General features: G+C 47.0%; 1 protein-coding gene across 1 annotated transcript in view; it reads right to left on the bottom strand.

The window, feature by feature from the left end:
• The window catches only part of LOC126189843 (cilia- and flagella-associated protein 251-like), a 794,634-nt gene extending 771,893 nt beyond the window's left edge, over positions 1-22,741 (bottom strand). The window contains exon 1 of the mRNA XM_049930974.1: positions 22,648-22,741. The gene's annotated coding sequence lies outside the window, so the exon portion shown is untranslated. The remainder of the gene's footprint in view (positions 1-22,647) is intronic.
• Between the last annotated feature and the right edge of the window lie 1,586 nt (positions 22,742-24,327).

Below are 24,327 nucleotides of genomic sequence, written 5' to 3'. Positions count from 1 at the left end.
GTCGCCAGTGGTCGGTGGAAGGTGCACGTGCCCGTCGACCTGGGACCGGACCGCAGCGACGCACGGATGCACGCCAAGACCGTAGGATCCTACGCAGTGCCGTAGGGGACCGCACCGCCACTTCCCAGCAAATTAGGGACACTGTTGCTCCTGGGGTATCGGCGAGGACCATTCGCAACCGTCTCCGTGAAGCTGGGCTACGGTCCCGCACACCGTTAGGCCGTCTTCCGCTCACGCCCCAACATCGTGCAGCCCGCCTCCAGTGGTGCCGCGACAGGCGTGAATGGAGGGACGAATGGAGACGTGTCGTCTTCAGCGATGAGAGTCGCTTCTGCCTTGGTGCCAATGATGGTCGTATGCGTGTTTGGCGCCGTGCAGGTGAGCGCCACAATCAGGACTGCATACGACCGAGGCACACAGGGCCAACACCTGGCATCATGGTGTGGGGAGCGATCTCCTACACTGGCCGTACACCACTGGTGATCGTCGAGGGGACACTGAATAGTGCACGGTACATCCAAACCGTCATCGAACCCATCGTTCTACCATTCCTAGACCGGCAAGGGAACTTGCTGTTCCAACAGGACAATGCACGTCCGCATGTATCCCGTGCCACCCAACGTGCTCTAGAAGGTGTAAGTCAACTACCCTGGCCAGCAAGATCTCCGGATCTGTCCCCCATTGAGCATGTTTGGGACTGGATGAAGCGTCGTCTCACGCGGTCTGCACGTCCAGCACGAACGCTGGTCCAACTGAGGCGCCAGGTGGAAATGGCATGGCAAGCCGTTCCACAGGACTACATCCAGCATCTCTACGATCGTCTCCATGGGAGAATAGCAGCCTGCATTGCTGCGAAAGGTGGATATACACTGTACTAGTGCCGACATTGTGCATGCTCTGTTGCCTGTGTCTATGCGCCTGTGGTTCTGTCAGTGTGATCATGTGATGTATCTGACCCCAGGAATATGTCAATAAAGTTTCCCCTTCCTGGGACAATGAATTCACGGTGTTCTTATTTCAATTTCCAGGAGTGTAGATGTTCATTATGCTGAGTGTTACTTTGAACCAAATATCAGTAACACTAGGATCAATTTGTTCACATATTATTCATACAGTATCTCTTAATAGCTCAAACAAAATAATTTTGCAAAACATTAACAAAATCCCATTCTAGAAGGTCCAGTAGATAGTTAACATATAAAAAGTTATGCTGTCAGTAAGGAAAAGAAGTGTTATGTTCTGAATATTTACTGCTAAAAATCTCTTCTAAAATAATTTTGCAATGAAAGTTATAAAATAAATAAGTATTGAGTGTTATAATATTTGTTCATGAAGTACAATTTGTGCACTTTTAAAATAATTTTTGTGAAAAGAAATACCAAATCCAGAATTAAATTCCTAATAACTGTAAAGTAATAATGAAGAATACCTTAAATTTCTCTAAAAGACGTATCAGTGAGTCCTATACAAACTGTATATGAACTACGATTTGTGTAAGAGAAGTGTTGTGGCTATAGGTAAGTTTTCTATTCTACTGAAAAATTTGCCCAGTTGGACTTGGTATCTTTTGGAAATAAACTCCAGATATAGAATATGAATGGAAAAGTCTCCTTTGTTTTTTACTGTGTTTAATGTTTTTTTTTTAATTTTTTGTACTCAATTGAATTACAAATCTTCAGGATATACAAAATTTTTCGTTGGATACTACATGATAAGTGTGTGAACTGTTATTTTGAGCTACAAGTTCGTGTAAGGCAACATACAACTTCCCATGCGAGAAATGTTCGCAAATCAGCTCCAACATATTTGTATGCCCAACATTCAGTCTTATGTATTGTTTTTGGAAACGAAGCATTGATTCGCTTAACTGAATGGGTAAATCGGTTGGGATCATTGGCATACAGAGTATGAGAGAGACCTGGGTAGCATTACAAAGTTTCGGATGAGTCAGATTGCATAGAAGTATTCTAATTCTAAGCCGTTAAGCCATAAATACAACTTTCGTATTATGCTGGTATTTTGTTACAACCGACTGAGAGGAATTATGCATGCAATTTTTGTTTATAATTATTTATACGAAATAACATTATATGTGGGGGAAACAATTTGTCTAATGGTTTAAACACCTTGCTATAGCAAGTAAAACCGACAGCGAAAAAGAAAGTGAAACCGGATATTTTCACAGCGAACTACAGCATTTTCTTTCTCGAAGCCGTTTTCATAGAAAACCTATAAAATAGTGATAAAAAAAGATATCGATGGTGATCGTTCGGATGTCTATTAAACCGTCATCTAAAGATTTGAAGTACATCTGTCAAGAACTTTTCGACGTTATTGTTAACAATGCTTCCAGTTTACGTGCTAATGTAACTTTCATGTTGTTGTAAGCGGCATCAGAATATCGTGTAAGGATTCTAAAAAAATGGACAAGAACTTTTCGAAGCTTTTGTTAAGATATTGCTTACGTATTGATGTAAATTTATGCTGTTGTAAGAGACATCTTGGTGGACAGTATATGTACATGAACCTCGTATCAGACACGTACTCGACCTAACTGCATCAAAAATGGTTCAAATGGCTCTGAGCACTATGGGACTCAACTGCTGTGGTCATAAGTCCCCTAGAACTTAGAACTACTTAAACCTAACTAACCTAAGGACAGCACACAACACCCAGCCATCACGAGGCAGAGATAATCCCTGACCCCGCCGGGAATCGAACCCGGGAACCCGGGCCTAACTGCATCCCTCACCCCTACATCATCCACTCCAAACCCTGGAGTTGCCCGATAGCTGAAACCCTCTATTACAAGGAAGAGCGATAATAAGATGTTACAAGTATTCTGTATTTTACCTACCACCATAATCAGCATGATACTGGCTAGCCTCGTATAGGCCACTTGCTCTCGCGGCTAACACCTAGTCTGTAGGTAGAATTTACATAATTTTCTTTCTTGTATTTTAAATTGTTTTCACAGTATAGCATTTATTTTAATTTATTGCACTAGACTCAATTTCATTTTATTTCTTTTTGTCGTTAAAATTAAATGTAAAGTGATGAGAAGTGTATAAGTTTATTTGCTTTAAAAAATTGACTACATCCTAATTAACAGTGTGAGGTGTCACCATAACGGGCGTTACGCATAAAACTCGAACGCACAGCAGTCGAGTGATCAAGATCTGTATTGTGAATCTATAAGTCCTGTTCGATACTTGTAGAACAAAGAGAAACGGAGTGCTAGAACAATTTACATCTACATCCATTCTAGGCAAACCACCTTATTGTCTGTGGTGCAGGATACTTTATTTGCTGCTGTCACTTCTTTGTGACGCAACACGCTCGTCTTCTTCGCTTCTCTGTTTCCTCTATCAGTCCAATCTCGTAAGAATCGCAGACCGACAAACGTTACTCAAGCGTCGGTCGAAGGAAGGTTTTGTGAGATACCTTCTTCGGGAGTAGACTACATGTCCTGAGAATTCTTCCAATGAATCTCAGTCTGGTATATACACTCCTTGTAATTAGTTTTACGTGGTCGTCCCACTTTAGATCCGTTCGTGTATATGAACACAGATATTTAATGGACGCGACTGCTTCTAATGACACGGATGTGACTGCTTCCAGTAACTGATTGGCAACAATGTAATTAGGCCTATGCAATAGCGGGTCTTTCCAACTATTCATTCGCAGTTGGTTACATCTGTTTATGCTCAGCCAGTCCTTGCACCTAGTGTCAATCCTCTACTGGTTTTCCTGCATTTTGTTACAATTTTCTAGCGTTGCGACTTCTCAATAAACAACAGGATTATCCACGAAAAACCTCATAGACCAATCAACTGGTATTCAAAACAGCCTTTTTCGTAACGAAATTGCGGAAGTTTTTTCCTCAACTGTTCTACATGTTACTTGGGGTTCCGAATCCGAGTTTCACGTTTTCTGCCTCGTACGAGATCGGCTTTAGAACGAAAAACGTAAAAAGTCTAAAAATTTTCTCACTTTATTCAATTTCTGGTTATATTTCGAAACCTATACATTTTTCGAAGATGACCATTCTCATCAAAATTAAGGAGGGTAAAGTTTCCCATAAAATTCACTATTCAAGTTTTGATTCCTGGCCAGCTGCTTCAGTACTAGAGCACACTGAAAAACAATGATTCTTTTTACACTTCTGCAAAAAACATTTTTCGTTGTAAAGTCGACATTAGTAGGGTGCTGGGGCTACTGGCGCAATTTTGATATCAAATTGTTATGCAAAATAATTAAATTGATCAATTATTTACCCCCCCCCCCCCCACACCAACCCATTCACATCTCCCCAACTGGGATCCATTATACTGAAGACTGCCACCGGGTTGGCAGGAGACTGCTCCAACTGCAGCTGGCCGAAATTCCCTTCAAAATTCGGGATTCCCCCAAAAGGGTTGGTGGGGGGAGGGGTGGGGAGGAGGAGGGGGCACGGACCCACGTGCCGGCTGGGGAAAACATGCGATGTCATCTGGGTGTGGGGTGGGGGTAGTGGTAGGGTGGGGGTAATTAACTGATCATTTTAATTAATTTGCGTATTAATTTGGTATCAAAACTGCACAGGAGCCCCAGTGCCCTACAACTGCCAACCCTGTACAATGCAGCAGACCTGAAATTAAGATTCAGCACCTCAAGAAATAAGTAGAGTAGCTGACAAAAAAGACTTCCGAAATTTTGTTATGGGAAAACCACCATTTGACTGGCAGTCATGGAACTTCCACTGTTACCTACTATGCCACCTATATATATGTTTTGAACAATAATGGTCCTATGACATTTTCTTGGTACTCCCTAAGTATATGTCTGATGATTTCTCTCTGTTAAGAATAACGTGATGTGTTCTACTTGTAAGCAGCTGTTCAATCCAATCACAAAGCTGGGCAGTATTCTGTACACACATTACACGCACAGAGTATGCGACCTTTACTCATATCCCCGCGTGCTAAAGGGCTCTAAAACGCGTTAATGGCATCATTTAAATGCAGTAAATAGCTGTTGAGGATATTGTGCCAGGCTCCTTGTTGAAGTTTGATGTGTAAGCTGACCACACTTCGTTGTAGCCACTGAATCAATGTGCACATCTTTAATTGTTAACAGCAAGGATATTTGGTTAATAGTGAATGTCACTCTGGAGGAGTACACGAAGAGCGGCATCCAACTGTTGTAATCTCCCCCCCCCTCCCTTCCTCCTTCCATCTATCGCCCACATTTAGCACTGCCCAGTCCAAGTAATTAGTAAACAAACTCCAAACTCTCTTATGAAGATTTGAGAGGAGCGAAGATTACAAAAAACTTTCAAGTTTACTTAGCTTGTCATGTTGAGATGGCTCCAGTTCTTCATGTCAAGGGGTCTGATTCTTGAAGCTGAAAAACTAACGCCAGGTCCTCACAGTTGGTCTGAACTAAGTAAATTGGAAGTTTGTTATTACAGAATTTTTTTAAGTAAATGTATTTTCCACTGATTTTCTCATATTTTAGTATAGCTTACAGTAGTTTGATTTTGCCCATTAACAAAGCCGAAATTAAATTGTTCACACCTATTATACAAAAATACGTCCCATCACATTAGAGGCAAGCTTACGACTTTCACACTCTGCAGAAATAACCATATTCCAAAGGGTTTACAGTTTTTCTTAACAAATAAATTCCTACTAGTTTTCGTTACATTACTAATTTCGATTATTATTTCATAAATGAATTCAGAAACAAAAATAGTAAACAGTACAGGATTGCGTAATTAATTATAGAAGTTGTAAGTGCGCAAATAATTCGTAATTTCAAATGTTTAAAAAAAGTGTAACTGCCCATTCAGAACTGGTACTTATTGATTACAACGTCGAAACCTTTTTATTTTATAAAGTAATTCCTTTTCATAAATTTTATTGAAATCTAACATACTGTGTGTAAAGTTATATGAAAGCTTTCAGAAAAGCAATTGAGGTAGTACTGACCTGTCCAGAATTCGAAAAATAGTGCTGGTATCGACAACTACTGTTGAGGAGGATGGCCCGTTATATTGTTAAAGATACGGAATGTCTTCAAACCGATGATTTCTTTAATGGCTGAAGGACGCTAATTGACCTGTTCCTTTGTACCCTTCAGATAACAAACACAAGACATTCCAGGCTGCCTACTCATCTTCCACCTGTGCGTACTATGCTGGAATTGGCTCCATTCCCCATCCACGTATGTTCATCGTCACCTAAGCGCCGCAAATCTCATAACACCAAATAACTTTTTAGAAAATAACCAAAACTTCATTTCATGTGCTTGCTAGTGGACAATACAACTTTTCACGGTTGTAAGCGCTGTTGACATGTATGCGCTAGACTTCATATCCTCATTTTCATTGCCGCGCTGGGTAGACGCGCGGTCTGGGCGTCTTGTCACGGTCCTCGCGGCTCCCTTCGTCGTGAGTTCGTGTCCTCCCTCGGGCATGGGTGTGTGTGTTGTCCTTAGTGTTAGTTTAAGTTAGATTAAGTAGTGCGTAAGTTTAGGGACCGATGACCTCAGCAGTTTGGTCCCATAAGACCTTACCAGAAATTTTCAATTTTTGTTTTCATTTAGCAACTTCTTGATTTCGGCGTAATACAACAGCTTTGTTCATTTGTAAATTGATTCGTGTATGCTACCGTGTAGAAGCTGGAGCACATCAGCCAGTACAGAACGACACCCCAAATCAAAATATTCCTTCGTTGTTTTTTGCATAATTTTTTACAGAGACACACTGATCATCGAGAACACTATGACCACCGACTTACTATCGATATAGGCCGGTACAGGCTATAGCACCGTCTCCTGGCGAGGAATAACTGCTAGTTAGACATACGCATGGTGCAAGTTGTCCAGTTAAGCGTGTTGTTCGTGCGGAGAATAGGAAAGGCGCGCGATCGACCTGAGCGTGACCAAGGGCAGATTGTAATGACCTGGTGGCATTTCTGAAATTGCAAAATTTGTCGGGAGTTCTATTGGTGCCGCTGCGAGTCTCTTCAACAAGGGTCGAAACCAGTATGAAACCACATCCAGGCATCGTGGGGTTGGGCGGCCACTTCTCATTACAGATGTTGGACGTCGTATGGTGGGCAGACTTGTAAAACAAAACAGGCGGCGAACCGTGGCGGAACTAACAACGCTGGGCAGGGTAGAAATGTGTCTGAATACACAATGCATCGAACACTGCTAACGATGTGCCTTCACAGCCGACGACCCTTTCATGTGCCAATGTTAACACCACGACATTGGCAACTACGACTGAAATGGACATATGATCATCGGCACTGGACGTTGGCGCAATAGCCGAGGGTTGCATGGTCTGATGAATCCCGATACCTTCTTCTTCAGGCAGATGGGAGGACGCGAATCCGTCGTCTTCCACGGGAACAGCTCCTTGACACGTGTACTGCAGGACGGAGACAAGCTGGCGGCGGCTCCATTATGCTCTGGGAAAAATTCACGCGGGCGTAAATGGGTCCAGTGGGGCTCGTACAAGGCCCATTGAGTATCGTACACTTGTTGGATGCCACGCATACCCCTTCATGACGATCATGTTTCCCGATGACAGAGGTATTTTTCAGCAAGATAATTCGCGTGTCACAAGGCCAGGAGTGTCATGGGGTGGTTCGAGGAACACTGCGATGAGTTACAATTGATGTGCTGGGCCCCCAACTGACCAGATGTGAACCTGATGGAGCACATCTCGGACGTGATTGAACGTGGCGTCAGACCTCACCGCCCCTCTCCCCAGAATTTACGGAAATTAGGTGACTTTTGTGTGCAGATGCGACGCCAGCTCCCTCCAGCGACTTACCAAGCCCCATTGCTTCCTTGGCACGACGCGTCGCCGCTATTATCCTTGCCAAAAGTGGACATACCGGCTATTAGGTAGGTGGTCATAATGTTCTGGCTGACCAGTGTACTATTGCTTTCCAAGCATTCCACTGGGTGATAGTCACTGGGCATCAAATTATAGCTATCAAAATTGGCGGGATGGGCAGGTGGAGGAAGGAGCTCCGAAAATTTCCTCATTCTAAGTTTCGAGGAATCTGGTGGCAGTGTGTGGGTATTCCCTGTCGTGGATCAAGACTAGTTCAGATCTGGAGTATATACGTCGTCATTTCGGGAGTGGTGTGTCTTAATTGTGAAAGTGTTTGACAGTAACGCCGTATGTAGATGATGTTTCGAGTGCCATTAAATCCGTCAAGTTCTTCTGCCTGAAGGCTAGGCCCATCACTCACCTCATGCACGTTGGTACGGACTTCCCTACGAAATACCAATCGATCACTTCAGCGAGCTAACGGCCCGCTGCGGGACCGGGTCTGAGCGCCTAGACGTGCCGATAGCAAAAAGCGTCCGTCGGGCTGATTCACAGCGGGCTCTGCTGACTCACCGCGGCTAGACGCAGGCAGGTCACCACGCGGACGTCCGCGTGCTCGCCGGCGCCTCACCTACACTCTGAGCTCGTAGTCCTGCACTCGCCAGGCAGTGAGTAAGCTGTTTTGAGTTGCAGGAAAAGTTAACGTTTATTAACAAAAATAAACTGTTGATTCCAAGATCACAAATCCACTGATGTGTTTGTTTTCCCTGCAAATGAGCAAGGCATAGGTAGGAAATGCTTATTGAAGATAAATATCTTCAACATTTCGCGGCCCTGTCAGCAACTGTGTAAATATTATTTTTAATTTTAATAATTAACAGCCTCAGTTGCACCGCTTGCCTACAATTTACCTAGGTTTCAGTCCGGATAACCCAACATTCTTCAGAATAACCGTAACTACCGTCTTTCCATAGTGGACATCGTCAAGCTAAAACTACAGATCCATAAATTATTGTCAGACTATAAAACTTATCTGGAACTGCCTCGGCCCCACTTCGCGACCGCGATGCGGCAGCCACGAGTGCTGTACTGAAGAAGGTTGGGTTATCCCGACTGAAACCTAGGTAAATTCTAGGCAAACGGTGCAACTGAGGCTGTTAATTATTAAAATTAAAATTAACTTATTGAAGATGGTTGTTCTATAGGTAACTGTCCAGGTATAAGTTCCTTCGACAGTGCCATTCCAAAGCTAAACACTGATACTGCTGAGAGAATTTCAGCAAAAGTTGATAACAATTATAGTAATATTCTCGGAATACGACAGGACAAGACAATTAAACTGAAATAGTTCGTTAGAATTCACGGACTGACGAGATCAGCATTTTAATTGAGCAATGAGTAACAGTGACAATGTAAAGGAAAATAGGCAGAAGATATGAAGTTTGTGTCGCGGACGGCATTCAATTTGGGTAGTTTGTGCAGCAGCATTTCTTAGTTTACTGTGGTGGTGTAATTGTTAGCATCTGTGCCTTTCATGCAAGAAGATGTGGATTCGAGTCCTGGCTAGAGCACAAATTTTATTTCGTGTCTTCTGCTTCAATCAGACTTGAATGTCTCAACGAAGAATGTAATTATAAGAGTATCAATATGTTAAGATTATAGTTCTTGTTAAGGATCTTTGTGATTACTGTTTCTATTACTTGTGTCTGGCTGCCGCATAGTTCCTAGCTTGACGTGACTACCACCAAATGGTCGGTTAATTTCTTTGTAACTATGGCAAACGCCGTTCAGTTTCTGAGCTACGAGAAATCAGACTTTATGTTCAAGCTTGTAGTGCTTTTTTATGCCTTAGTCATACACAAGCTGGGAACTTCACTGCCGTGAATAAGGCAGCACGTGGGAGCCAAGGTTGGTGCTAAGTTGATAGCTGGAAACGTAGTAGCGAGTGAAAACTACCACTGAAAGCTGTAATCATGGTCAATGGAAAAAAGTAGAAAATCCTCATACAGAAAACTCACACAATCTGACTTCCAATTCAAAGTACAGTCCGGAAAGCGAGGTAATCTGTATTTGAGGATCGGCGCAAACGCTTCAACAAGGTAAGAAATGCCGAAGCCACCGTCGGATCGGGTATTTATTTCCTGTAGCAGGCCAACAACCAACCCCATGTGAGGCGTTTGCTGTGGCAGCTGGAGTTGCGACCACTGAAGCGAAACTGTTTGTTACACTGATAAAATAATCGACATACTTAATGTCAACCGAGTGGCGACTTTTCAATTGTGTGAGACCAATATCAGGTGGGATTAGCAAGAGACATCGATACACACCTAAGGGTGGATGAATTGTCACGGCCTTTTGTCTAGTGAGAGACCGTAGCAGAAATGTTGATAAACCTTAAACGGCTGGAAGAAAGATGCTATATATTTCCCCAGAACCTGCAAGGAAAACTTCTAGAATCGGCTTTAATGAGAGAAACTATGAATTCCCTAAGGACACTACGTACCGATGCCGTAGATTTCGTTCAGGTACAAGAAAACAATTAACTGCTCACACAGAGACATGCACGCAATCATTCCTACACTCCATCCGTGAATGAAACGGAGAGAGATCTTGATGTGACCCTCTGTAAAAGCCTGAATAACCACCTTTTGCAGCGTAGACCGTTGCGAGACGTGCAGTGAGGTTCTGGAAAGCACCAGCGGGCATGTGGAGGCATGCCGACTTCAGTGTCATAGGCAGCTGCGCTGGGTTTCTCGACTGAGGATCTGTGGCGTGAACAGCCCAATCGAAGTACTTCCACGTTTTCTCGATTGAGTTTACATACGGGGAGTACGGTACACTCGTTCTGGTGCTCTTCGAACCAGCATGCACACTGCGAGCTGTATGACACGACTCATTTTCCTGTAATCAGCTGAGGAAAAACAAACTGCATACAGGTGTGGACAGGGTCCCCAAAGATGGATGCAGACTTGTGTTGACCCATTGTGTCTTCCAGAACGACGAGATCACCTACGAATGCCACGAAAGATTTCCCAGACCATAACGCTCCCTTCTCTGGCCTGGACCCTTTGCTTTCAGACATTTCACGCCATACACGTCCAAGGCCATATGTATGATGGAGCATAGAACGTCATTTGTCTATAAAGGCCGCCTGTCGCCTCGCAATGGACGTCAGCTCCTCTAATGTCCCGCCAATTCCAGCCTTCGTCGCCACTGAACAGCAATCGCCATGGGTACATGATCGAAGTTCCTGCTGTGGAGACACACACACAGCAACTTTCACTGGAGGTGGTCAGTTGCTCAACAGTTACATGTCTATTCGCCCATTCATATCTCTGCAGCTTTTGTTTACTCTGTCATCTATGGCCAGCGGTGCATCACAGCTGCCTCGGCGCCGGTTTTGGATAGTGCCATTTTGTCATGCACGATATACTCAACCACAGCAACGCATGAAAAACTTACAAACTCAGCCGTTTTGGGAATGCTTGCACCTTGGTCCGAAAGCCAGCGACCATGCCGTTTCAGATGTCAGATAAGTCACAGTTTCTCCCCATTACAACAATGACTGCACTGTTTACTGCGTCCCCAACATTCATTATATACCATCCACTGCTAGTGCTGCCACTTGCCGCTTGTGAATGGATATTGCACATTAGCGTCAAACATAGGCGATGGTCACATTAATGTGACTGGACTATGTGTAGTTTATGTAGAAGAGTTCCCTCTGCCACAGACTTCATACTGCCCAGAGTACAGATGTTGATGTAGAAACCAATGTTTGGAAAGGCAGATGACAGAGTCTAAAAGAGATGTAACTCACCCACCAAGGAGGCAGCTTACAAAACCACAATTCTACCACTTATTGAGCATTGTTCGTCACGTATCAGACCTTTGCCAGGTACAATTAACAGAGTTTAGTAAGCTCGAAAGTGTCATGGAGACGCACGGTCAACTCAAGTGGCAGAAGCTTCCAGACAGGTATCGTACATCATGGAGAGATTCATTGTTAAAATTCAGAATACATATGTTGCAAGAAAAGGCAAACTGTTTAGGGTGATATGAAATTTAAAATTTTTCCCGTCGAACTAAATATTCAAAAAGATTTCGGGCTTGCAGCCGGTCGTCGTTAGCTTCCATCCACGACATTTCGACTGGACAACTGCCAGTCATCCTCAGGTGAGCCAACGAAGACTGACGAAGACGCCCTCCGTTCCGTAATATACAGCGTGCAGCGAGCATGCGCCAAAATCATACGGAGAGACGAACCACACCGCCCGCCAGCAGTGCCCTCGCTGGTGGAACTGCAGAACTCAGCTGTCTTCGGCGTTGTCAATTGCCGCGGCCATCGGAGTACTCTGACGTCTTCGTCTTCTCACGAGGGTGCTGCTCTGGCGGGCGGTGTGTTTCATCTCTCCATATGATTTTGGCGCATGCGCGGAATAATCGCTGCACGCTATATATTACGGAACAGAGGGAGTCTTCGTCCATCTCCGGCGGTACCTCACAATGAGTACCGCCCTAATCGAAGTGTTAGGGTTGCAGGTGCCAGCCAGCCAGCAGCGGCCCAGCCAGCCAGCGGCGGCCCAGCTGAGCAGCAGCAACAGCTGCGGTAGCAGCGGTCCAGCCAGCCAGCGGCAGTGGTCAAGCCAGCCCGCCAGCCAGCCAGCAGCAGCGGTCCAGCCAGCAGCAGCAGCAGCGGCGGCCCCGGCCCCGTCCGCAGCAGCAGCAGCTGCGGCGGTCCTGCCAGCAGGCGCCAGCACCAGCAGCGTGGGACTTTGGTCCTCATCTTCGTCTGTCCTCGTCCGTCCCCAGTTTTTCCTCTCTCGTTTTCATCCTGTACTGTCTTAATTCCTACCTGTCGTCATGTCAGCCCCTACCACATCTGCCACTACTACCACCACTGCCATAGTTTATACTTCGCCCTCCGCCGCCACCACCACCATTACATGGTGTGCCCAGTCGCCCCCCCCTCTTTCCATCCCTCCTCTTCTAACTCTCCCTTCGCCCTCGCTCTTTGTCGCCCCCTCCCCAGCTTCTTCCTCCCGCTCCTCTACCTCTGATCGTTTCCCCCCACTCCCCCAGCCTGTCACTGCAGCTCCAGCTAGGGTGGTGGCCTGACGGGCCACTGCCCATGCCCAGCTCTCCCCATTGCCTTTGCCATCACCGTCACCGTCATCACCATCGCCGTCACCTTCACCATTGCCATCTCCGGCGCCGACTACTGCGACCACGCCGGGACCTGCCACTTCCCGCCACCTCCCTGTAGCTCCCTTCCCTCATGTCACCACTCACCTTTCCGCCGCTCTTAAACGCCCTAGTGGCACCACCACCTCCTCCACTCCCAAATAGGCCCCGCCCCATCCTCCTTCCCCCCCAGGATGCTATGGATGTCTCCCCGCCTGGCCCTGCTCCCTCCGCCTCCTCCTCCTCCTACCCCCCTCTTACTACAAATACCTCCTCTCCCATCCCGATCCTTCCCTCCTCGAGGCCCGGAACCTCTCCCTCCTCCTCCGCCAACACTTCCCTGGAGCCCCCGTCTCCCTCCTCACTCCCAGACGGGACTCAGTTCTCATCTCCTCCCCCAGCCCCACTCTCCATACTGACATCCTCTCCCGCATCCCCATCACCCAGTTTGGCCCCAACGCCTCCCTCACCCCTGCTCCTTCCCTGTCTCCTACCCGCCAACCCCAACCCTCACATCACCCGCCGACCCTCACCGCCGTGATCACTCGGCTTAGTCCGGCGATGACCGAGGAGGAGGTTTTGGCGGATCTCAAAGCGCATCCCTCGCTGGAGGTGTGGGAACTCTGCCACATTTTTAACTCTGCCGGCCCCACCAAACTTATGTGGGTTTCTCAGAGGACGCCCCCTCCATTGACCGCCTCCTGAAGGAGGGTGCCTTCCTCTTCCACCAGAGATACAAGGTCGACCCCTCCCATTCCCCTCCTCAATCCCTCCGCTGACAGAGGAGTCTGTGCTACAATGCACACACAACAGCTGAGTGCTGCGAGGCCCCCACCTGCCCGCTCTGTAAGCAAGCGCACTTCCTACGGCAGTGCCCTAATCTTCACTTTCCTTCCTCCTGTAATACCTGCAATCTCCCACATCCCACCTACTCCCAAAAATGTAAAGCCCAACCCCCTCTGACCACTCCTGAACTCACCGTCACTGTCCGCCCTCTGGATGCCCCCAACCCTCCTGGCAATTCCCTTCGTCCCCCCCCCCCCCACCGCCGAGGACATCATCAGGTTCCTCACCATTGTTCTGCAAAATGTCCACCCTTTCCAGCGCCCTCACACTCTCCAACAGATATCCCTCGCCACCTGTTCCGTCTTTCACCTAAAAATGTATGCCACTTACTCCCACAACCAGGCCCATTTCACCTTCTCCTGTCTCGACACCATTGTCTAAATCCCTGTCATGGTGCGACAGCACCGTATCCTGTTCAACAACATCTGTTCCCTTCCCGCCAACAAGAACCTTTTCATGCACACCCTTGCCACCCACCACGTGGATGCCTTCCTCCTCAATGAAACCTTTCTTTAGCCCCACCACACCCTCCGACACTTCACCCTACCTCCTTCACCGCTCCGACAATCCCTTTCCGATAGCGCATGGTGGAGTTGCCATTGGTCACCACCGCCAGATCCCAGTTCCGCTCCAACCTCTCCTTCCCGACCCCACTGAACACCTGATCCTTAGTCTCTTCTTCCCTGGCCTTACCATCACCTGCACCACCATCTATGTCCGCCCTAACACCCCTATTCCTTTTGACTTCCTCTCCCACATTGACCGTACCTTCTCCTCCTACGTGATCGCCGCCGACCTCAACATCCATAGTCGTTCCGCCACCCAGTTGCAGTGGTGGCATCGGTTCCTCTCCTCCCTCCAAGGCGACCTCGTCCCCATTCCCCAGCACACCCGCCCCAAATTCAATTCCACTCCATATGTCGTCCTCTTCTCCCCTAACCTCGTTGGCCGCATAACGGGGATGTCCTGGACCCAATTGGTAGTGACCATCTCCCTGTCCTCCTCACCAGACGGTCATCGCCCCGCCCCAACCACCGTCATGACCCTCCCCCGAAGTATGTCCACGATTATTTCCGTGCCGACTGGAATGCCTACCGGGACACCCCCCTTCACCTACCCCCACCCTGACGATATTACCCATGCCGCCTCCTTTCTCCAGCAGACCTTGTCTGAGGCCGTGGCGGCCCATGACCCTTCTGTCGCCATCCATCCCCACCATCCTACCTTACCCCCACAGGCCTCCTCCATGAATCCCACCGTCTCTACTGTGTCTTCCTCCGCACAAGTAACCCGGACACAATACGACGCCACCGGCAACTCCAGAGACACATCCGTAACTTGCTTGCGGCTAAGAAACGCTGGGACTGGCGACAGACATGCACCCGCTTAAACGCTACCGCCCCTATCAACTCGTCCAAGTACTGGTCAGCCTTCCGCCGCCTTACCGGATCAACTCCCCCCCCCCCCCACTATCCTCTCCTTCATGACAACCAACCCTTCCCTGACGCCATTAGTAAGGCCAATCACTTTGCCTCCTACCTCTCCGATGGCTTTACCATCCCTGATGATCCCCAGTTCGATTACTCCCTCTTCCCAGATGTCCGCATCGAACTGACACCTCTGTCCCTCCCCTCGCACCTGGTTTCCAGTACCTGGACAACATTGCACACGCAGACCTCAATGCCCCTATCACTACACAGGATCTCATCGCTACGCTCCGCATGAAACGCGACACCACTCCTGGTCACGATCGTGTCACCTATCGCCACCTCCACGGAGCTCCTGCCTCTTTCCTCTCCACCCTGGCCAGGCTCTACAATGTAGTCCTGTCCACCGGCTACTACCCTGACCTGTGGAAAACCTCCCATATCCAGATGTTCCTCAAACCTGGTAAACCGCCGTCCCCTGTCTCCTCCTAACATCCCATCAGCCTTACCTCGGTCTTCAGCAAGGTCCTGGAATCCATCCTCACCCGACGCATCTACCAACATCTCCGCCAGCACCACCTCCTTCCCGTCACTCCATGTGGCTTTCGGCCGTCCTCTTTCGATGACCTTCTCCTGCACCTCACTCATCTCCTCTCCGAACAGCTTAATTCCCGTCGTTTTGCTATCTTCCTCTCCCTTGACCTTGAACGAGCCTATGACCGCATGTGGCATTCCGGTCTCCTCTTCAAGCTCCAAACCTTCGCCCTTCCTACCAACTACGTCCGTCTGATCGGCTCCTTTCTCTCCTAACGTCCTTCCTATGTCACCATCCACAACACGGATTCCTACATCTTTTTCCCCTCCACCCGTGTGCCCCAGGGTTCCGTCCTCTCCCCTCCTCTGTACCTCTTGTATATGGCAGAAATGCCGCTGCCTTCAGCCCCCATCCAACTTCTCCAATATGCTGATGACACCGCCTTCCTTGCCCTTGCCCCCACCCTGCAGCGCTCCCAACACCTTCTCCAATCCCATATTGACCGGTTCACCACTTGGTGCAACCAGTGGTTGCTTAAGGTCAATCCTTCCAAATCCCAGGCGATCATTGTAGGCAAAACCACCCCTTCCTTCCGTCTCCTCGATTTCTACATCACCATCTATGGCCCTCACCCCCACCCTTAAGTACCTTGGTGTCACCCTCGACCGTCGCCTCTCCTGGACCCCCTACCTCCGGACGATCCAAGCCAAGGCACGCTCCTGACTCCGTCTCCTCAAGCTCCTTTCCGGCCATACTTGGGGTCTGGACCCCTCCACCATCCTCCATACCTATAAATCCCTCATTCACCCTATCCTTTGCTACGCCCACCCTGCCTGGATCTCCGCTCCCCCTACCTTTTACAAATCCCTTCAGATCCTAGAACACCATGCTCTTCGCCTTGCCTATCACATCCGTCTCCCCTCCCCCACATGGATCCTGTACCACCTAATTCCTTTCCCCCACCTTCTCCTCTTCCTCGAACAGATACAGATCCTCTACACCTCCAGTAAACTCGATCCTCCTCACCCGCTTGTCTCACCCATCCTCTCCCACCCCCGCCCGCTGCTGCACCTATATCTCCATGTGCCACCTGCTCTCCATCTCTCCACCCTCCTTACCCTCTCCTAAGGTGGCTTCCGCTAGCTCCCCCTCCCTGATGATGCCCTCCTCCCCTCCATCTTCCCCTCCTACCAACTTTGATCCTCCCTCCCTCTTCCTGTGTTTGTTCCTTTGGGCACCCTCTCTCCCTCCTCTCCCCTTCCCTCCCTCCTCCCTTTCTCCCCAGTCCTCCCCCGGGCTTCCCCTACCCCCATCCCTCTACTCCTCCTCCCATCTCCTCTGCCATTGGCATCTTTGCTCTCCCCTCTCCCTCCCCCTCACCCTTCTTCCACTCTTGGCAGGTCCGCAGACTCGCAAACATTACGTGGACATTCGGGCGCCGGAGATCATCGCCATCCGTTTCTCGTGTGTGCCGTCGTGTTTTGTGTTCAGTGTTCAACGTCACGCTCCATCGTTCTCATGTGCCATCGCAATCATCAGTGTTTGTGCGTCGTGTCAACAGTGTGTAGTGTGGATTATCGTCGAGTGTGAACGGCTCCATGTTTTGTATTCTATGTCTACTTTTTTTACCCACCATTATGTCATTTATGAGTATTCTTTCTGTATTTATCATTGTCTCCTCTAAGGCTGAAAAGCGGCGTAGAATGCTGCTGCCAGCCTACCTGTTGTATGTACAGGTATAAAATTACAATAAAGGAAAAAAAATAGTAATAAAAAGGCGTCTTCGTCAGTCTTCGATGGCTCACCTGAGGATGGCTTGCAGTTGTCCAGTCGAAATTTCGTGGATGGAAGCTAACGACGACCGGCTGCAAGCCCGAAATCTTTTTGAATGTTTAGGGTGAGTCAGCTGCCCCTATCGACGTCGTTTTATGCAACCCGCAATCTTAAATCTGGTCGTCAAAAACCAGGAGCAAGATTTTCATACTCTTTCACTTGCTACGCGCAAACTATTAATGTTACAAATACAGGGTGTTACAAAAAGGTACGGCCGAACTTTCAGGAAACATTCCTCACACACAAATAAAGAAAAGATGTTATGTAGACATGTGTCCGGAAACGCTTAATTTCCATGTTAGAGTTCATTTCAGTTTCGTCAGTATGTGCTGTACTTCATCGATTCACCGCCAGTTGGCCCAATTGAAGGAAGGTAATGTTGACTACGATGCTTGTGTTGACATGCGACTCATTGCTCTACAGTACTAGCATCAAGCATATCAGTACGTAGCATCAATAGATTAGTTTTCATCACGAACGTGGTTTTGCAGTCAGTGCAATATTTACAAATGCGGTGGTTGGCAGATGCCCATTTGATGTATGGATTAGCACGGGGCAATATCCGTGGCGCGGTACGTTTGTATCGAGACAGATTTCCAGAACGAAGGTGTACCGACAGGAAGACGTTCGAAGCAATTGATCGGCGTCTTAGGGAGCACGGAACATTCCAGCCTATGACTCGCGACTGGGGAAGACCTAGAACGACGAGGTCACCTGCAATGGACGAGGCAATTCTTCGTGCAGTTGACGATAACCCTAATGGCAGCGTCAGAGAAGTTGCTGCTGTACAAGGTAACGTTGACCACCTCACTGTATGGAGAGGGCTACGGGAGAACCAGTTGTTTCCGTACCATGTACAGCGTGTGCACGCACTATCAGCAGCTGATTGGCCTCCACGGATACACTTCTGCGAATGGTTCATCCAACAATGTGTCAATCCTCATTTCAGTGCAAATGTTCTCTTTACGGATGAGGCTTCATTCCAACGCGATCAAATTGTAAATTTTCACAATCAACATATGTGGGCTGACGAGAATCCGCACGCAATTGTGCAATCACGTCATCAACACAGATGTTCTGTGAACGTTTGGGCAGGCATTGTTGGTGATGTCTTGATTGGGCCCCATGTTCTTCCACCTACGCTCAATGGAGCACGTTATCATGATTTCATACGGGATACTCTACCTGTGCTTCTAGAACATGTGCCTTTACAAGTACGACACAACAGGGCAGGTGTACCAGTTTCTTTGGCTCTTCAGTGTACATTAAGAGAATAATCACTACATAGCACAAAAATCGATATACGGTTTTTCTAAAGCCAAAGCTAACATCTCTCTCTGTATTTGCCACTCACATGTACAATATTATTGTAGGGTTGGTCACGGCAATCAATTATGTCAATTTGACGGTTGCCTAAAAATTTTTTGTAATGCGTTTTCTGTGGCTTCTCCAGTAAGTCCGCGGTTTGGTAAAAAGGTAAGTAATCTTTCCTCTCGCATCGATCCTTCAATACATCGAATAACTATAGTCCGCTGATCGATATGAGATTCGTCGTATGTGGGGTCCTCTGACACCGAATAATAATCATCGATATTATTTAACTGAGGACTTCATCACTCATGGAACTTACCAGGTCTTCACAAATCACAGACGAAAGGTAAGTGACATGATCAGTCCCTTTATTTGCATGCTCTTTCAAATTGGTTGCGAGAAAGAGTTCATACTCTGCTAACAACTCTAAAATACCGAGGAAATTTCCGTTTTTCGGTGAACCAATAATTTCATTGTCACCTCAGAAAGCTAATCCACGTTCAGCAATGAATTTAATAGTACTAACGATAATTCTGAGGATTTTCTGCCAATATTGGGATTGTTGTGCCTCCCCCGACTTCTCCCTATTGCACTTCAAATGGTTCAAATGGCTCTAAGCACTATGGGACTTAACAAAAAATGGTTCAAATGGCTCTGAGCACTATGGGACTTAACTTCTAAGGTCATCAGTCCCCTGGAACTTAGAACTACTTAAACCTAACTAACCTAAGGACATCACACACATCCATGCCCGAGGCAGGATTCGAACCTGCAACCAAAGCGGCCGCGCAGTTCCAGACTGTAGCGCCTAGAACCGCTCGGCCAATCCGGCCGGCGGGACTTAACATCTGAGGTCATCAGTCCCATAGACTTAGAATTACTTAAACCTAACTAACTTAAGGATATCACACACATCCATGCCTGAGGCAGGATTCGAACCTGCGACCTAGCAGCAGCGCGGTTCCAGACTGAAGCGCCTAGAACCGCTCGACCACAACGCCGGGTCCCTATTGCACTAAAGTATTTACCGATTCCAAGTGAGTCTTTGAAATCTCTTGCCTGTATAGACGATCAGATGCATGCTTCCATTTACAAAAGCCTTCTTCACTCAGTTTCGTGTTCTTGTGGACGTTAACTTACGTGCGCAGCAACATATTCTCCCCGTAGTTGGAGATAACCAAAACCAAAACCAGTTGACGGTTTCTTGATTTTGATTCCGGGGTGTGAACACATTCTTTGAACATTTCAGAACAAAGTTTGAGTTATCTCGCGATTGATCTTGTAAAACTGATTTCTGCAAAGATACCCCATCGCAGTTTTGATGTCTGTGGAGCCTTTTTTCACCCAATATTTAATCATTTCTCCTGCAATACTGTCAAGCCAAAGACTAATGTCATTTTTCGAAACCACAAAATTTTGCTAACTCTTGATTCTGATTACAAGTTTTCGACGATTCTGCGGCGTGGATTATCTTGTGTACTATCCACCAAATATCCATTTACTGTCGAGTATCCTACTGTATTTTTGGATCATGCGAAACTTCTTGTTTACTTGACGTGATAAAATAATTGTTCAATTTGGGTGTTCTAGCTAAAGTATCTTCAGTTTTCTTTTGTCGTTCTGTTCGCAATTTCCTCTTCTGGGAACCACTAGGGAATACTCGAGGAGTTTTGTCACGATCACCCAAGTTTTCAACATATAAAAGAAAGGTTGAGTCTCAACCGTCGAGAAAACATGGAACTGCAAAAGGAAAGCCCTTAACCAATAAGGAAATATCGTGGAAAATCGGTAAGTGAGCAGAAACCAAAAATTAGCAAAATAAGTTAAACGAGATGGCATAGGAGGTTGTGGGAACACAAAAAAAGATTATGAGTGGACATGGAAAAGGAAGAGAATAGAAAAGGTATGTATTAAAACCTATTCAGTTATGGAATTTCTATTAGAGATCACAATATGAATATGAAAATACTTACGTGAATCCATACAAATTCAGAAGAACGTGATTTAGAAGAATTTACATTTGTTGCACAATATTCGTAGATTCTTAGACTCACTTGAAATGGTGTAACGTGAACGTCTCAGATTCCGGGGATTCGCTGCTACAAGCATGCTTCGAGGCGATCACTTGTTAAAGCCACGACCGACCGTACGGACAAAAACGGGGAAAAACTGGTGTTGACAGGCAAAGACAGTGTTTGAGTCCTCGTTGCGATTTTTTTTCTCAATGTAAAATGGTGTACACAAATAAATAATAATATGCGAACAACTGGTATTCTTAATCATTTATTTGTTTCGTATTTCTTTTAAGCAATAATGCAAATGAATAACTGATTCAATTCAGCTGTTTCAAAAAAACAGTGATTCGCGTATCTATAATAATCACTCAAGTAGCTGTAGTATTAATGGAATGTTGTATGCTAAATGAACTAAGATATTTTTGCTTTTTTCAAATAATTTTTGCATGTTATTTGATATTTCGTCTGACTCGTGGAAAAAAAAATGGCATCCATCATCAAAGGATTCCACCTTTTGCGAGGAAAACCGAACACCGGTGGCGAAAACTTACCTCCAGCCTTCATACAGATTTCAATAGTGACCAATGTGGCTCTTTCTCCTCATGAAAATAAGCTGACTTGTTTCTCCCCATGTAACACCAGAACTATGCAGGATTTGTTGGAACCAGTAGTAATTCTTGTTTCATCAATATTATAAATGTCATTTGGAGAAATTTTGTGCATTTCGTAATCAGTTTGAAGCAGATCAAACTATTGTTCTGTTGAAGCCCTTTCTACGAGCCAAGTCGGTTCAGATCTTCTGATGGAGATTTCTTTACGCATGCTCTATAGATAAGGCATTTTGGTAGGCTTTCTTCTCTTTACCCTCATAGTTGATTGGGAGACATTGTACGTTTTTGAGGCTATCAGATAATCTTTAGACCCATCTAACACATCGCTGATCGCCAGAGCAATCTATCGCTTGTACGCACGCGGTATTTTGAGTCAGAAATTACAAAAATAATAACGTTAGGAATTGTTAAAACAACAGAATTCTAATTTGAAAGTTATAAAGTTAAGTAACACAATGAGAAAAACATTTGGTGTGGACCGTATGAGCAGCCAATAGCTCATTCCTTGGGGAAAAAGAATTTGAATCTTCCGAGCATAACTGGCAGCACCCCAGTATTAACATCAATGTAAAGAAAAGTGGTGCATTTGCGCCTGTCGAGTTTTGGTTCCCAGCTGTAACGCACGTGGCTGGCGAAAACTATTGGGCGAATTCGCGTCTTGCAGATTCTTTTGCAAAACGATTTTCCTCCACGTGTGGAAGTTGTATATTGTGAATGCAAATGGAAAAAGTGAATACAGCGATGCTTCGTTTTCAGTAACTGAATAAAAGAGGTTGTACTGTCTCCTTTCAATTTACGTCGTGTAACCATCATCTTATCCAAGTCGGCAATAAAGCTACGTTAATCGATGGGAGGCCTAGGACTATAATAAACAAAGCAGTGAATTTGGCGCAAAAAAAAAAATACAGGGAAGGGTAAAATCGGGTACACCCTGGTTTTGCCCTAGTCCTTTTTATCCGATATTACCCCAACAGGGATTTTCAGGGTGGAAATATTTCATGCTGAAAACAATTAGTTTTAAATAAGCTACAGAATAGGTAGGTTTACTTACCAAAAATTTAAATCACAATACCTGGTACTCACGAGATTCGTAATTTCACGAAAAACTGCAAAGTTATTCACAGAAACTTTTAAGACAAGACACCACAGATGTGGTAATGCAAACTCTACTGCTCGCTGCCATGCACACAAACTACACTCCTGGAAATGGAAAAAAGAACACATTGACACCGGTGTGTCAGACCCACCATACTTGCTCCGGACACTGCGAGAGGGCTGTACAAGCAATGATCACACGCACGGCACAGCGGACACACCAGGAACCGCGGTGTTGGCCGTCGAATGGCGCTAGCTGCGCAGCATTTGTGCACCGCCGCCGTCAGTGTCAGCCAGTTTGCCGTGGCATACGGAGCTCCATCGCAGTCTTTAATACTGGTAGCATGCCGCGACAGCGTGGACGTGAACCGTATGTGCAGTTGACCGACTTTGAGCGAGGGCGTATAGTGGGCATGCGGGAGGCCGGGTGGACATACCGCCGAATTGCTCAACACGTGGGGCGTGAGGTCTCCACAGTACATCGATGTTGTCGCCAGTGGTCGGCGGAAGGTGCACTTGCCCGTCGACCTGGGACCGGACCGCAGCGACGCACGGATGCACGCCAAGACCGTAGGATCCTACGCAGTGCCGTAGGGGACCGCACCGCCACTTCCCAGCAAATTAGGGACACTGTTGCTCCTGGGGTATCGACGAGGACCATTCGCAACCGTCTCCATGAAGCTGGGCTACGGTCCCGCACACCGTTAGGCCGTCTTCCGCTCACGCCCCAACATCGTGCAGCCCGCCTCCAGTGGTGTCGCGACAGGCGTGAATGGAGGGACGAATGGAGACGTGTCGTCTTCAGCGATGAGAGTCGCTTCTGCCTTGGTGCCAATGATGGTCGTATGCGTGTTTGGCGCCGTGCAGGTGAGCGCCACAATCAGGACTGCATACGACCGAGGCACACAGGGCCAACACCCGGCATCATGGTGTGGGGAGCGATCTCCTACACTGGGGGTACACCACTGGTGATCGTCGAGGGGACACTGAATAGTGCACGGTACATCCAAACCGTCACGAACCCATCGTTCTACCATTCCTAGACCGGCAAGGGAATTTGCTGTTCCAACAGGACAATGAACGTCCGCATGTATCCCGTGCCACCCAACGTGCTCTAGAAGGTGTAAGTCAACTACCCTGGCCAGCAAGATCTCCGGATCTGTCCCCCATTGAGCATGTTTGGGACTGGATGAAGCGTCGTCTCACGCGGTCTGCACGTCCAGCACGAACGCTGGTCCAACTGAGGCGCCAGGTGGAAATGGCATGGCAAGCCGTTCCACAGGACTACATCCAGCATCTCTACGATCGTCTCCATGGGAGAATAGCAGCCTGCATTGCTGCGAAAGGTGGATATACACTGTACTAGTGCCGACATTGTGCATGCTCTGTTGCCTGTGTCTATGTGCCTGTGGTTCTGTCAGTGTGATCATGTGATGTATCTGACCCCAGGAATGTGTCAATAAAGTTTCCCCTTCCTGGGACAATAAATTCACGGTGTTCTTATTTCAATTTCCAGGAGTGTATATGCATTGTGGGAGCGCGGTGCAGTCGATTATCGAGAGCGGCGCAAGGAGTATCGACCACCGCAGAAATCCTGCACAATAAAAGAAGTATCACGATGCACCAATGAGACGTC

The sequence above is a fragment of the Schistocerca cancellata genome, chromosome 1 (assembly GCF_023864275.1).
Source record: "Schistocerca cancellata isolate TAMUIC-IGC-003103 chromosome 1, iqSchCanc2.1, whole genome shotgun sequence".
In the NCBI taxonomy this organism is placed as follows: Eukaryota; Metazoa; Arthropoda; class Insecta; order Orthoptera; family Acrididae; genus Schistocerca; species Schistocerca cancellata.
Note: the sequence above shows the minus strand (reverse complement) of the source record. Positions and strands in the feature narration are given on the sequence as shown.